This window comes from Carassius auratus, chromosome 43 (genome assembly GCF_003368295.1).
Source record: "Carassius auratus strain Wakin chromosome 43, ASM336829v1, whole genome shotgun sequence".
In the NCBI taxonomy this organism is placed as follows: domain Eukaryota; kingdom Metazoa; phylum Chordata; class Actinopteri; order Cypriniformes; family Cyprinidae; genus Carassius; species Carassius auratus.
This window is the reverse complement of record NC_039285.1, coordinates 1,484,301-1,500,561: the sequence shown is the minus strand read 5'-3', so window position 1 is coordinate 1,500,561 and position 16,261 is coordinate 1,484,301.

Sequence of the window (16,261 nt, the reverse complement as noted above, 5' to 3'; positions counted from 1 at the left end):
TTGTTATAGCACTTCTATATCATTGCTCTTTGTGTTAGTTTTGATTGCTTCTGTGGTACTCATTTGTAAGTCACTTTGCATAAGAGCGTCTGCTAAATGACTAAATAAATATACAGGTGCTGGTCATATAATTAGAATATCATCAAAAAGTTGATTTATTTCAGTTAATTCCATTCAAAAAGTGAAACTTGTTTATTATATTTATTCATTACAAACAGACTGATATATTTCAGATGTTTATTTCTTTTAATTTTGATGTTTATAACTGACAACTAAGGAAAATCCCAAATTCAGTTCTCAGAAAATTAGACTATTGTGAAAAGGTTCAATATTGAAGACACCTGGTGTCACACTCTAATCAGTAAATTAACTCAAAACACCTGCAAAGCCTTTAAATGGTCTCTCAGTCTAGTTCTGTAGACTACACAATCATGGGGAAGACTGCTGACTTGACAGTTGTCCAAAATATGACCATTGACACCTTGCACAAGGAGGACAAGACACAAAAGGTCATTGCAAAAGAGGCTGGCTGTTCACAGAGCTCTGTGTCCAACACATGAATAGAGAGGAGAATAAATCAACTGTTTGATGATATCCTAGTTATATGAGCAGCTCCTGTAAATGTAAATCCGGAGTGAGAGCAGAAGCGCTGTGTGAACACGATGCTGCTGTAGATCTAGACTGAATGAGAACATGATGCATTCACTTGCACAGAAGCATTAATTATTTCTTAAAATGCATAAAAACAGTGGGATTCAATCTTTGAACATGCAAAACATGTAATGATTATCTTTAATAACACAAATATCCTTCATGCATTTAATCGCATTTCATCGTGTGTGTGTGTGTGTGTGTGTGTGTGTAATCCAATATCGTAATGCATTACTTTTAAAAGTAACTTTCCCCAACACTGTATGTATGTTTGTTGACTTTGTTCGTTTTCTAAGGCTTGACAACTTGCCAACTTTTTCTTCCTCGGGGTTGCCTTAAGAGTTTTCCAGGAATCGCCATCACCAAAGAGAAAAGTAATATGAATGTAGTAATAATAATAAATAAATAAAGTGTGGCTCTTCAAAAAACATCTGCATTTAAATCTCAACAGCAAGAGGAGCTAATAAAAAACTAACATTGCTTGAATGAAAGACTTTGGATGACTTTAAACATGATTTAGTGTCACTGTGAAATAGATTTGCTTTGATAGTCGTTCAAGGAATCATCAATGCTGTCAGTCCTGTTAATGTTTGACATGTGAAGATGAAGAGGGAACAGTCTGAACCAGCCTCAGTGTCTTATTTAGAACTTAAAATATATTTTACATCCATAGACTTGCTGTTGTTTGTTGTAAAATATATATATATTTTTGTATTAAAATATATTTCCAACATGTTTGTCTGGTTGTTTTGTTTGTGGAAGCGGTTTGCGCGCGCCCGCGGCTCGTTCGTGTTTCTGTGACATCAGATCTCCAGAGGACAGGACTCTCGCGAGACTGGTGTTGTTATTGAGTTATAAAGAGAGTAAACTGTTCGACACAGGCCCTTCAACCTTGAAACACTAGTCCTGCTAGCAATGTGGCATTTTTGTTCATTTTCAAACAAAATACATTTTGTGTGGAGAAAAAAACTAAGTGAAGTGTGAGTTGTGAATTATTAGATCAGCTTTAGTCTAAAGCACAGATTTTTATTCCGTTAGAAAAGTTTTATTATTGCAAAATTATTGCATTCAATATAAATCTATTAAATAATCTGAAGACATTTTAACTGCTTAGATTCGATCCTAACATTTTTTTTTTTTGTTTCATTTTAATCCTAACTATTAATATAAAGCAGAAGTCCGATTCTGAATGAAAGAGATCTTCTGAACATCAAGGCTCACAGTGACCTCGTGTGGATAAAGAATGAACTACAACCAACTGTGACCGTGCACGTGATCTTATTTGATTATTATTATCATTATCCACAAGTGATGTGGTGCCATTGCCATATCAGATCTCTGCCTCAGTAGTTCAGATCAGCAAAATAAGACTTTTAAGAGCTTTGTCAAGTCTAATATTTCATATTTCTGATATTCAGTGCAATGCAAAAGTCTTAAATGCATTAGGATTTTTTTTTTTTTCTTTCCTTGAACAAGGAGTCCTGCGAAGTCGGTCTGGATTCAGAATCAACTGAGATCCATAAGAGAGCTGAACTGCATCTCCAAGATACACCACGACTTGCAGCAGATTGAGCTACAGCACTGTGCAAACCTATAAACACTTTATACTAAAGGCAAATGCATTACTGCAGTGCATCCGAAGTAACATACAGATGTATTAATTGCAGACTGTTCTGACTCATAAGATGAGGAACTGGGACACTGGTGCTGTTGATGTTTTTATGCCTCTGTATTTTCTCACATGGCGGTATGCTGCACTTGATTAGGCCTAATGTAGTACACAAGCCCTATTTTCTGTCCTGTTGTACAGATGTCTCTCACTTCCTCTCTTTATCACTGCTCTGCTGCAGAATGCTAACAGTAGCATGAACTGTCAAGCTGTTGTTTGTTTAATGTAGGTTCAGAGGTCACTTATCTTGCATTTCAACATTTTCAAAAAGGATGACATGAACACCATCAAATCCACATTTAATCTATGACGGGTGGTGTTTAGGGCCCTTTAGACCCCTTTTACAATACGTTTTTGTGATTTTGTGACGCTTCTGCAAATTGCAAGGCTGTGTTCAGAATTTCTCCTATTGTGTCCTAAAGAATAGAAATTCATGGGGATTTGGGATGAAGTGAGGGTGTGTAGATGATGACAAAACAGCCATTTTTAAGAGAACTATTCTTTTAACTCACTGCTGATGTGCTTTATTCTCTAACTTGCTGGGCAAGAGGATCAAGTCAAGTCTAGTCAGAGGTCAGGATTTGTCACCAGGCTCAAAAATCAAGCAGATATCCCACGAAGAGCATGTGATATAAGGAACGTGTAGCATGTGTCATCTGACATGTTATCACATCCAGTTCTACATATGTTTAAATGTTTAACAGAATGACATCATATCAAAGTTATCTACAGATAAAGGTGCTTGATCGTCACGACACGTCATCCTCACATACAGATCATGTTATATGTCACCGCAAGACTCAGTTTCAATAACAGAACAGTAATTCACTACAACATTGAGTCACATAACTAAAAGAGTATATAGAAAAGTATCACCAGCTTTCTTTTATTAATCACATTTAGTTGCTTTGCAGCCTGAAATGAATGGAGCTGCTGATGTCCCTGTTCTGGGGTCAATGGGAAGAAGGTATATATATATTTATATTTTTTTTTTACATGTAGGTGTTATATCTTTCGCTTGGATGTTATACGTTGCATTGAGAAAATACAGCTGGAAGTATGATATATACAATATAAAAGTGATTTACACATACCCGTCATATTCAGTTTCAACCATCCACTAAAGAGATTGTCCATTAAAACAGGAATATCCATACATTGTGTCCTTTTATATTTGCCAAATGCTGATTTTCTCCACTGAGAACATACTTGACCCTGATCATTTCCTCTTGCTGCTCTATTAAGATTATTATTTTTAATAGTGTGGCTGATGTAATGTTTTGCAGCAACTGTTTCTTCTTTGGTTTCAGGTCAAAAAGATCAAAGACGGCATGTTTCAACCACAACTTCTTTATTTACATCTGATGTAAGCGTTGTTCTGGGAAACTGGTCTGCAGCTTGTGCTGTGAATGCAACGCAGTCGAAATATAGCAGGATACATGTGTGTGTGTGTATAATGTGTATAAACATGAGTGACGGCGCTAAAGAAGACTTTTAGAAACAGTGACAGTCATAGACTGACCAGTCACATGAAAACCGTGTCAGATGGCTTCTGTAAGTTCAAGAGGTGCTAGATGTCAGCCCGCTCCGCATCGAGGGTGTACGCCCTGTAAGATCAGGGTTTGTCTTCACAGGAAATCCTCTCCAGCCCCGTGTGAGAGGATGTGCTGCTGTGAGCTCGTCCCATGAGGCTTTGCCTTCTCATTCATTCGCTGTTCTTCAAGTGCCACGCTTTCAGACACGAGTGAACCTCACAGATGGCCCCCTGCTAATTCAGATAAAAGTGTTAAATGAAAAAATCAGTGATCTTCCGAAAGTTTTATCTCAAGTTTCCTGCGAGATGTGGACTGTGCATCGACAGTGCTGACAGTGTTTGTTTTTCAGTGTCATGGCATGCATGTGTGGTGCTGTTTAACAGCTTGTGCAGATGTGCAGAGAGCAGGTGTGGCCGGGTCCTGACTCTTTCTTATCCAATTCAATCTGCAGTTGTGTAGTTCTTGCACATTCAAATGAGCAACTGACACTTTGACTTTAAGTTGTTTTTTTTTTTGTATATTTCTATGTAAATTGTTTCTATCTATCTATCTATCTATCTAGAGAGAGACTTACAAACACTGCAATATTGTATACTGTATATCTCAGACTGTTTCAGCAAGCCCTGGTCACATTTAAACTCATATAATTCATATAAGTGTGACCTATAAAGTCATAAAGGTTTATGATTCGTGTTATTTGATCCAGGGACATGGCTGATAAGCAACTAAACTTGTTTAAGGCCACATTTTAGGGATGTAAAGCTGTTGTCACATCGTCTTCCTTCCAGTCACTGTGTTATGTGTAATTATGCGCAGTGTGGTAATGAGCTTTCGATGTCTTCGATAGAAACAAAAACTTTCCACAGGAAATCGCCCTTGGCTTGTTTCAATAATAACTGAGTAACTTTTAAACAGCTGTCGCGGTCCACTCTTCAGCTTAACCGGGGAATGTCCTCGAGGAGCTTTATAAGTGCGTCTTTAGCGTTTTTCACCAAACGCATATTTAAAATTTAAATGTCACATTAATATACGTCATCAACACGTGATTCCTTCCAGATGGCGAACCGAAGTCGCACCACGCCACAAAAAAAGCACAGCAACTCCCATTGTGTTCTTTTGTCTGCTTGCACTAATTAAAGTCAGTGTAAAGCCTTGAACTTACTTTATATTCCTCTCGTTAACCAGCACAGTAAGCATCGTTTATGCACGCCTACTTTACATTTCCCTCAGGACAGCCAATCACCTTTCCGCCCGGCGTCTGACGTCACTGGCAGGTGTGACCAATCAGAGGCGGCGGCTGCGTGCCACCGCCAAGCTTGTGTGCGGAGTTGAGCGGCAGTCAGGAAGTGCGCGCGGCCGAGCGGTTATCATCATCACTCACGAACGGTTTGTTTTCACTTTGACGGAGCAGCTCGACGCTTTCTGCCCCGAAGTTCAAGGTAAGGTGCTCCCCTGTTCGAGATAAGTTACTAATGTGTGACTAAAAACACGCTGAACTTGAAGAATATCATGATTAAGTGCGTTGTAGACATATTCTGACAAGTGTTTACGTGTCCTAGAAAGTACTTTTGTTATTCACTTTCATAATTAGGTTTGAGGAATTGACAGTTAACAACCCCAAAAGCGTTGTCTTTTGACTGCAGCATGTAGTTTGCTGGAAACATTTATGTGAAGAAGTATAATATCAACTAATAAACTGTAGAGAATAGTATGTAGTTCTCCCGTCCGAAGCTCAAAAGCGTGTGAAGTGTCTGTCTGTGGTGCTTCGGGCTTGTTTTGCAGATTTCTGCACATTTCCGCTGCCCCGAAAACTCGGTTCAGGCGAGAACATCGTCGCGTTTCGATGAGAAGTACTTCATAATTATTATTATTTTTTCTAACATCGTTTCAAATGAAGGTTTTAGGTATAGTCAGGTGCGTCATAAAACCTTTGCCTTTAGGCGAAAATGTCAGGGCGGTTTTACCTCAGTGTTTATATAACAGTTACCTGTCAGTGAGACATTTGAACGTGTGTTTATGAGTAAAACAATCAAATATAACGACAGTGCGGTGAGAATCCTCTAAATAATCTCCCAAACTGTGAAACTAAAGAGGAGTACCATGGTAAAGTGATGTGTCAGGTGATGAGACACTTCAATAATCATGTGCCATGCACCATACTGTACTAAAAATCATCTTATTGATAGGTTAAATGTAAACAAAACATAATTTTGCCATGGTAACATGTATTTAAAAACACGGTACTAGCAATGTACAGGACCAGAAACACAGTATAGCAGTACCATTTACTTTTGTTACTTTTCTGAGAATATTTAGCATTTTTGAACACTCTGTGTTGTCTGTGGTTTCTTTCTCCTTTGAGACGGTCTGTTTTTGTGGTGCATTGCACTGTTTTGTGTAGAAACACCCGAGGCTTGTTCACTCGGTTGTGACGTAAACATTGAAGGAAATATGCAAGAAGAGGCTGAAGCAGAGATGTGTTTAGTGCGTGGACTGGAGAGCCGTGGGGGTTTTGTTGGCTTGGTGTGCAGAGATCTGGCCAGGCAGACATCTGTTGTCCCGCACAAACGCTCGGGATATTTAATCCTTCCAGAGCAGAGGAGGAGGAGGGATAGAGACCCCCGTCCCAGAGCTCACAGCTTTTGTGACAGGTGTCCCCGTGCCATTCAGCACCTCAAACAACTTCTCCTGTGTGTGTGTGTGTGTGTGAGGAGTGGAGGCTTTTGTGTGTTTGTTTTTCTGTCTGTGGTTGCATCTCTGCTGGAGAGAAACTCAACGTCAGCTAGTGAAGCAGCCGTGCATCTTGAGTGTGGAGTTCAGATGTATTGATCTCTGTTGTGACGCGGCTGTCACGTCCGATCCGTTTTGGTGCCATTTCCCAGCTGTCTTTCTCTCTGGTGTGTGTTCAGTGTCACTGTAACGTGTCCCATGGGACGCTCGTACAGTCCGCGCTCCTCCGCCGGTGTGTGTGTGTGTGTGTTGGGAGACTAAACTTAACCTCCTCCATTAGTGTTGCAGCACTGCACTTTCCATTCTAGGAAGCTGGAGACTCAGCGTCAGGTTTCTGGATCGCTTCAAGGATGCATTTATTTACAGGAAGTTATTCCAACTTTGGATTGAGTCACTTTTTCATGTCAGAATTTATTTTTACATTTAGTTTCATGTGTAGCTTCACTAGTTGCTCAGAGAGAGGCGGTGGATCCCATTCCTTTTGATTCAAAGGCACCTGTTGAAAAAATACTTTTTTTGGTTATTTCTGTGGTCATCATTCATGACAAAGCTGTATGTTTTCAAACATGTATCTGTATATGTGTATTTACAGTATATTTGAGATTGTTTCTTCATCAGAACAGATTTGGAGAAATCTAGCATGATGTCATTTTAAATGCGAGACCGCGATATTTGCATGTTTATGTAAGGTTATGCCCTTCTCGTTTTACACTTCGTCTATGTGTACTGAATATCAAATAAGTTAGTAATTATAACGCATGTGTAACATGCTAATCTGAGCAAAGGCTTCATAGATTTGCGTTTAACAATCCTAAACAGATCCTTCAGGTCGAGTCATATTCATGAAAAAGGTGGTAATGTCCAAGGAAAGTGAAACCTCTGTCTTGGCATCGATGCATTGCTGGTCAGCTGAGCTTACTAAAGTGGTGCTCAAAGTTAAACTGATTTCAGCTTGTGTCGTAACAAACGGCACTGACGGACAGCCCATCTACAGCTCACAGGTGAAACATGGACAGAAACACTCTCGTCCAGTCGGGGGATCAGAACTAACTGGGATGTCTGTCATGTGGACCCTTATTTTGACACTCTCTTCTGTTTACTTCACTTCCTGTTTCAACGCTCTGTTTAGTTTCTGTTTCATTGGTTTCTGAATATGAACATGTTTCATGTTTCTGAGGAACAAATCCATCAGTGAGTTTTCAATACCAAACCATGGCTTCCAGCTATAATCCATAATAATGCTTCTTCCAGTGAAAAAGTCTGTCCGTTGTCCTCTCATGTCAGACTCTACCCACATATTTGTCTTGAACTGGTTCAGCCTGTTTTTGCTTGTAAACGGTTCTTGATCTGTGTATATTTTTCTCTTGGTTCGCTGGAGAAGGCAATATTATTGGAAAGAGTATTTTAGTCAGAAGCAACGGTTTGAGTTTAAAAATGTCATAAAGATGGATTTGTTTCTTACAAACATGCAGCTTTTGGCTTCTCAGGATGTTAACTGATGAACTGTTTTTATCAGCTGTTTGTTTTTATCGTTCTGACGGCACCCATTCACTGCAGAGGATCCATTAGTGGGTAAATTATGTAATGCTACATTTCTCCAAATCTGATGAAAGTCTGTGTACCCACCCATGTTGTTACACACCCGTGTGACTTTTTTTTTCTGTGGGCACAGAAAGGAGAACTTTGAATGCGGGAACTCATAGAGATCCATCATGGACATAAATACATTTCAATGTAATTAGTTGTGAATCAAATGGCTTCAACAGATGTGCTTGCATCTTTGACTGCCTGTGGTCACGCTTTGATTTTGTTGTGTGGAAAAGAGCATCTTGAACATTCTGCAGAACTTCTCCTGCATGTTTCATCCAAGAGATAAACACATAAGCAGTCGATATGTTTCTGTCAGAGCGTTACAAGTTTAACAAACACTGTGTTTGTATGAAGGAGAGACTAATTAGCCTAGAACTTCCTGCATTTCCTGTTATAGGAATCCTCGGCATCTGAAATATGCAATTTTTGACATGAATAAAAAATCAAGTTACTGTATTTGAACAATGCAGATGTTTAAAATACAATATTTTATCTCATATATTTATTTATTTATTTATGAATTATGGGTAGTATTATTTTTTATTTTGATGTATTATTTCCTTTTCCTATTACAGTAGTAGACTTGACAAACACTGACCTTAGAGGAAGTCTTCAGTGATGCTGTGCAGCTATCGTGACCAGTTCATGAGATCTAGATCTGCAGAGGTGTAGTTGTACACCTGTAGTTCTTTGTGTTCAAGAATAGAGGCGGTGTTTCGTGGGGGCTAACCTGTGCGGTGAATATAGCGGCACACAGTGTATTTGTGAGTGCTTCCTCTTTTCAGTGACCTTACATGACAGCATGAGCCGGGCTGTTTGTATTTCAGGCACACAAACGCTCCCTCAGAAGACCAAATGTCACCCTCCTCCTCCTCTTGTCCTCTGCGGAGCCCACGCTAATCAGCCGCGGAGGCCTCCTGGAGAGCGCTGCTCTTACAGCTTTGACAGAAGGACTGATGGGGGATGCAGATCTGCGCTGTCAAACTTATTTTGTACTCGGGATGTTAATATCATCTTGCTTAGCCGCTGTGCACCTCTCAGTCCCCGTCCCACAATAAATGGCGGATGACCTCGCTGTTTCCATGGAGACGCGCGAGTGACAGATGGAGGGGGTCACGGAGGACGTCTGTCTTCGAGGACACCAGACCCCCACCACACCATTGGGAAGTCCTGTAAAGTGGATCTGTGAAACATGCGGCTTGTGCTGGTGGATTAGAGCTCTGCAGATCTCGTAACTGAACTTGAACAGTAAACCTCTAATTAAACCCATGTAATACCGTCAGCACAACATATTGTGACTTGCACTTTCCCAGTCCTTGAAGAGCGAGGGCTGTTGCAGTGTGAAGCCTAGTCCTTGAGCAGGACTCTGCAGGTCTGGACAGGCATTTGAAGTTTATAGCCCAAACCCACCCTGTAAAAGTGTCCTGACGTGACAGGACCAGTCCAAAAAAATGCTTAAATACACAGTACCATACGAGCTATCTAATAACAGACAAGACAACAGTGTCCACATAATAAAATCTACTTTACTCACACTTGTCATGTGACATTACTGTCTGAATCAATATATTCACACAGCATTGTCTTTTAGTTTCAGTCTTTCTGAAAAAAACATACAAATAAAAATGGATAAAATTGTGCCTTGTTTGTAAATGAGTTCTTACTGACGTGATCTGGAACATCATTAAAAATAAACTTCATCCTCTCTTTCCTAATGTTGGGATCAGAAGGAAGTAGAGAGAGACCGATATGGGTTTTTCTATAACCGATGTTTAGAGGTCAGGGTCAGCCGATGGCCGATATCTTGAAGTTTTCCCCTTCATTTGCATGCTGAAATGTCACACTAATAAGTGGATGCACAACATTTCTAAACTTATCTTCATCATTTATTGAACACTGACTTGAACCATCTCTCAAATCTTAATTTTGTGCACAGTTAAAAAAAAAAAATCCAAAGTTAACCAAACAAATCAATAAACTGATCAATTATTAAATGTATTAATCAAGCAATAAAAAAAAAAAACACGGCTGCCCGCGGATGTGCCTTTCTTTAAATCGGCGCTACTACATTACATTTACATTTACATTTATTCATTTAGCAGACGCTTTTAGTGAAAGCAATCAAAAACAACAAAAAGAGCAATGATATATAAGTGCTATAACAAGTCTCAGGTTAACACAGTACCTGTAGCATGGGATTTTAACTAATATAATTAATAAAAAGAAAACAGATAGAATAAAAAATAAAAGAATAGAGCAAGTTAAGCTACTAAACACGGATATCTGCCGATATATATATATATATATATGACAAATATCGGCCCGATATATCGGTCGACCTCTAGAAGGAAGCAATGCAAAAACTGTGTTTTTCCTCAACTTAGCACTAAACAGCATTGCAACATCTTTATGTTTTTAAGCCCAAAAGGCATTTTTGACCCTGAAGGTGTGACGTACACAAAAATAATGACTCCTAACTCCCAAAACTGTAGCAAGGTGAGGCAAGAGGTTGGTATCGTTTGATAGAAACGTTCTTTATTTTAAGGAAGAAAATTTTTTTTTATATATTTATCCTGCACCATTGTGTCCTGTTTAGTAACAGATGTTTAGGCACATGTATGCAACCTGGAGTACAGCAAAAGTGTGATCTGTTGTACTTTATAAACCTCATACTCTGAGTCGATGACCCCATCCCCCTAAACTACCCTAAAACTATTAAAGCCAGCCTGTTTCTTTAGGGCCCCCACTACTGCGTGAGTCTCAGACTGGATCACCGCTTCCAGGTCAGTGCTTTTCAGTCTATCGATGACAGAGTTTGAGAGAAGGAAGAGAAGAGAGTGACGAGCAGAGAGAGAAAGGAGGATGAAAGACGGGAGAATCAGAGGTCAGGCTGACGGATGAAGAGCTTGGGGATTTATGGCAAGCCAGCTGAGGGACGGAAGAGGATGACAATAGAGAGGAGTCAGGGAGGGTGACTGTGTCTAAAGATGGGAAGAACTGCAGTTTTCTGCTAGCAGAGATCCACTGAAGGATGATAAGCATATAATGCAGATGTTTATATACTGCCCATGCAGAACTTGACACTGTACACTTGACACATAGGGTAATGCTGCAAAGTCTTGATCTTATTGATCAGCCTGGTCATAGTTTATTACTAAGTAAAAGGACCCTAACGGTGACGGTGAGAATTTTACATTCAGAATGCAATCCATATTTGTGTTTTGTGTGGCATTTGTGTGCTTTCTCAGTGATGCAGCTCGACACCGCAGGGCAATGATGCATATGCATGTTTACATTTAAATGCCGCCTCATCTGTTTAGTGTTCTGCTTTCAGTGCATCACGCTGCCCTGCACATAACCGTTTAGCTGCTGCGCGTTCAAACATGTGGAAACCACAACATGACTGTGCAGAAAACAGCACAGCAATGCAGAAAGTTCAATTAGATAGGACGAGAGTCATTTGACTGATAGTTTGGACGAATACCTAATCCAACCTAGTGATCAGAGCTTGTAAAAGATCAACATGAAGCAATTACAGTGCCATTTTCAAACATGTGTAAACGCTGTTACATCTGATTATGGGTTTGAGGCAATTGTGGTGCATTGAGAACTTAACACTTACATTTTGAAGGAAATGTAGTCTGTACTGGTGGTTGCCAGGGCTGTGCAGTTGCTAAAGTTTTCTGTGTAGTGTATACAGTTGTCAGGCTGTTGTATGGTGCTTTCTAGATGGCTGTTTGTTGGCCCAAGTCAAAGAAGCCCATCTTAAGTCTCTTTAATATTATTTGCTCAATTTTCCAATTAAGAAATCCTTTTTGAACATAGAAATGCACAATCCTTAAATTGTTGTAAATGATGAACTGTTTGGAGTAAAAAAAAAAAGTGTATATATATATAATTAAGTTATGTTCCAAATTTGAAGTTGATAAAAAAAAAATCCTGTGGGATTAAGTCTATACGTTTGTCACAATATGACTTCTATCACAAAATATGGAAACTATTATGGAACCTTGAGTACTGTAGTAACTTTTGTAACATGACACTTGACACCGCCCACTAGTGGGAGGAGAGATGGTCATGGTGTTGATACAGTGGTTAACCAGAAAAATCTAAAATAATTAACTTTAGAAAAGTGTGTATCGGATATGATAGAGTAGGATTTCTTGGGTTTTGTGTGTCTTTAGATATGTGGAAGTTAGATTGCTTGCTTGATTTGCAGCATCGTTCTTGTCTATACTTAAGTTCAATACTTAAGGTTAAACATTTGAACAATTTGAACTCAAGTATGAGTATTATAAACGTCAAGCTTTTTTTCGCAAGCACCACAAATTAGACAAACAAACCATTTGTTCTGATTGAGAACAGGCATGTGCGTTTCATTAAATGGAGGGTGATAAAGCCCATTGAGGAAGATCCTCAATAAGTTGCCCGAGATCTCAAGAGGACCATCCCACAAAGTGGGTAAAACATGAGTTGATTTACAGTGCGTAAGTGAACTCTGCCCCTCTCCACTCCCGTCTACTCTTACTCAGCAACAAGTCGTCTCTTTAGTGTCATGTCACCAGAGCAATGTGCGGAGCCACGGTGACCCAAGTTCCCTTACATTTACTGGGTGGCCTGTCCCTCCCCCAGGAAAAGAGAAATAGACATTGGGGGAGGCCAAATGACCCAGAAAAGCAGAGACCTCCAGCCACTTTGAAGCTTCTCTCTGGTTCCTGTGTCGGGCTTCTCCCTCGTGGGACAAAAGGCCTTTCTATGTGGCTCAGGCGGGGGGCTGTAGGGGGTATTGTGGGACTGGGGCGGTGGGCGGCAGGGCTAGATCCCCCCCCTCTTCTATTGATCTGCACGGTCCTTTCTGCCTCAGCCCCTCCACCACAGCCAGGCTCACCAGCTGTCTCTCTACGCCTCTCCAGCCCGGCCACAAAGACACACACTCATCATATGGGCGCAGGCATTAGCATACTTATTGGACACAAGGCTTAAAGGAGATTTATGGAGCCATGCATCAGATATATTATTGTTGTGCACGGGTATGGACGGAAACCACACTTGTTTTGCATGAAGGTGACCAGTGAGTGCATCTAGCATGATTACAGAAACATCAAAGCGCCTTCACAGTGGTTGACCTTCAATTTGTGGTGTGACCTTTGCGCACTTGCAAACATTGGTTTACTTTCGCCAATGTGTTTGCATAAACATTTGTCACGGTTATGCAAGTCATATATAATGCAATGTCTATATAGGGTCAAAAAAAAGTGAATGGTGTTGAAGAGGTTTATTTTGGCAACTGTGTTGCGTTCATCTACACCAGGGCTATTCAGATCTTGCCCTGGAGGGCCAGTGCACTGCAGAGTTTAGCTCCAACCCTGATCAAACACACCTGAGCCTCTATCAATGTCTTTGGGATCATTAGAGAATCACAGGTAGGTGGTTTAGATCAGGGTTGGAGCTAAACTCTGCAGTGCGCTGTGAGTAGCCCTGACCTACACACATACGAACTCTAGTGTAGAAGGTTTCTAGTGGTGCCAAGAAATGCTTCCAGTATGTTGGTGTAACACTGCAATATTTAGCAATAAGACTACACAAGCATGCTCAGTACGTTCTGTATTCAAGTTGTTGAACGCAGATTGATGCTACCACGGTGTTGTAATTACGACTGGGAAAGTTTTTAAGGGGCTGTGTTAGTGAGAAAATATAATAGAAGTAGCATCTATATTGATGGAGTGAAGTAGTTTGAATCTTCCTGAAGTTAAGTTATCAACATGTTTATAGCCAGCTGGTCAGATAATAACGCATCCATCTGATCCCCCTTGAGGACTGAGGTGTGTCTCTGTGTGAATGAACGGCTTATGTTTCACTTGCTCATGTTTTCAGCAGCTTCCGTCTCGCTGTATGGAGATTACTCATGAACTCAGAGAGACACTTCACTGGCAGTTCATTTGATAAAAAAGTATTGTCATATACACGGCCTAATGGCTAGAGACTTGGAATAGTTACCCTGAAGGTCGTCGGTTCGAGTCTCAGTGTCAGCAGGAGTTGTAGGTGGAGGGGAGTGAATGAACAGAGCTCTCTCCCACCCTCAATACTCATGACTGAAGTGAAATCTCCAAACAAACGTGCTTTCATAGACTCATGCCCAGCATCCAGTAGACAAACAGTATACAAATATGTAAATAAGTAAAAAATTAAATGTACCTGGATGTCGTACTACTTCCAATGAAGTAGTGCCTCTGATGGACACTTTACTGTCCCATGAGGCCACAGTACTATATAGAACACACACACACACACACACACACACACTTTCCAGTGGGGAAAAACTTTCCACCATCCTCTCCGTCTTTGTCATCTATGCTCATCTCCTTCCCCATCGTCATCATCATCATCCAGAGCTCACCTCTCCTCTAACAGTCTTCTTCATGGCCACGAGGACAGGCTGAATGTGTGTGTTTGCCACAATGCACACATACCTGACCACCTTTATGTGTGTGTGTGTGTGTGTGTGTGTGTGTGTGTGTGTGTGTGTCCACAGGGGCCGTGTAGCTCTGAGCGTGAGGGGATCTGACCAGAAACAGCCCGTCATCGTCAGTATGATGGCCAACACGGTGAGTGCGTTTTGGTAACATGTGAACATTAAGTTATATAAAGGACATTCAGGTCTTTGTCAAGTCTGTTACAGGGCGAGTGTCCACATGTTAAAACCACTTTGTTTCCACTGTTGTCAAAAAAAGCAGAAGAGTTCTTCTGAAAATGGGCTTTTGAGGTGCTGAATTCTGCTCTCATATAGCACTAATACTAACACACTTATCACTTGTGACATTAATAATGCTATTGCAATTCATTCCAGCTTTGTGAATATTCATAGTGAATTCTGCATGACCTGAGTCTGAACAAGTAAAATACTGTATGGATTTCAAACCCATGCTTATGGAAACTCTGACTGAAATTTGCAAATCGCTTGAATAAGACGCATCTCTCCAACAGCACACGATTTCCCTATAAAGTACATTATTACAAAATATGTCTCGGCGAGATTCACACAAACATGATCGGTTTCGTCTTACATGAACATTTTGTTAATGTTTGGGGAACAGTCTGTACTTATTCTTAATAACAAAGATAAAAAAAAAAACAGCTATATTGTGCTTTAATAATATAGTAATTATTATTAAGAAAATAAATATGCAAAGTTGCTTGGTGATTTTGTTTTGGCATTTTCAGAGAACTTTAACTCGATTTTTCTCAAAATTGACTTTGACTCTATCGCCTTCAATCAGCTTTAGCTCAGCCATTTTTTGTCCAAATTACAAGAAGCTATATTATTATTATTATTATTATTATTATTATTATTATTATTGAAGGCATTTTAATGTAGAATGTGAAAATGAAGAGAACAATTTTTTTAATTTGCTCTTTCCGACTCATTTTGCAAACACAGGTCACAAATGTGTATTTCTAAGAGACAAGAAAATATTGCAGGAAATATTGCAGACTGCACTGCAAACTGTGCTGAAGATACACATCATCAAGAGCAGCACAAAGCTGTTCCATGATTGGAAAAATATCACTCATACAGAAACTAAGATTTTTTTTTTTCTATTAATATATATTCATTATGTTAATGACAAATGACTGGAAAATAATAATTCAAAAACGTGAAGTGTTTTTCATGTTCTGACCTTAAAGAGTAGTTTAAAACAACACTTACCAGTCTGGTTTCTACAGCTTTCACTTAGGAGCGAAACATCTGCCTTTTAAACTTGAAAGATTTGAAATGTATTGTGATAATAATCGATATCGACTGATTTTGGCTATATCGCCCAGTCCAACTTCATACTGGTTCTCACAGTACTGTTTAATTATGGTCACATGATTGAGATGCAAGTCAAGGCATTTGCTGTAAGGTCGCACTGCGCTGTACTTTGTGCCAAGCTAATATATGTCAGAGTGGTGCATTTTAAACGAGTGGCGCTGTTTCGCTCCCGTCTGCCATGTAATGGCAATAAATCATGCAATAGAAATAGACGCGTTATGTGTTAGTCACATAGGTAGTGGTAAATAGGGGTGTCGGCATGATTCTGATTCA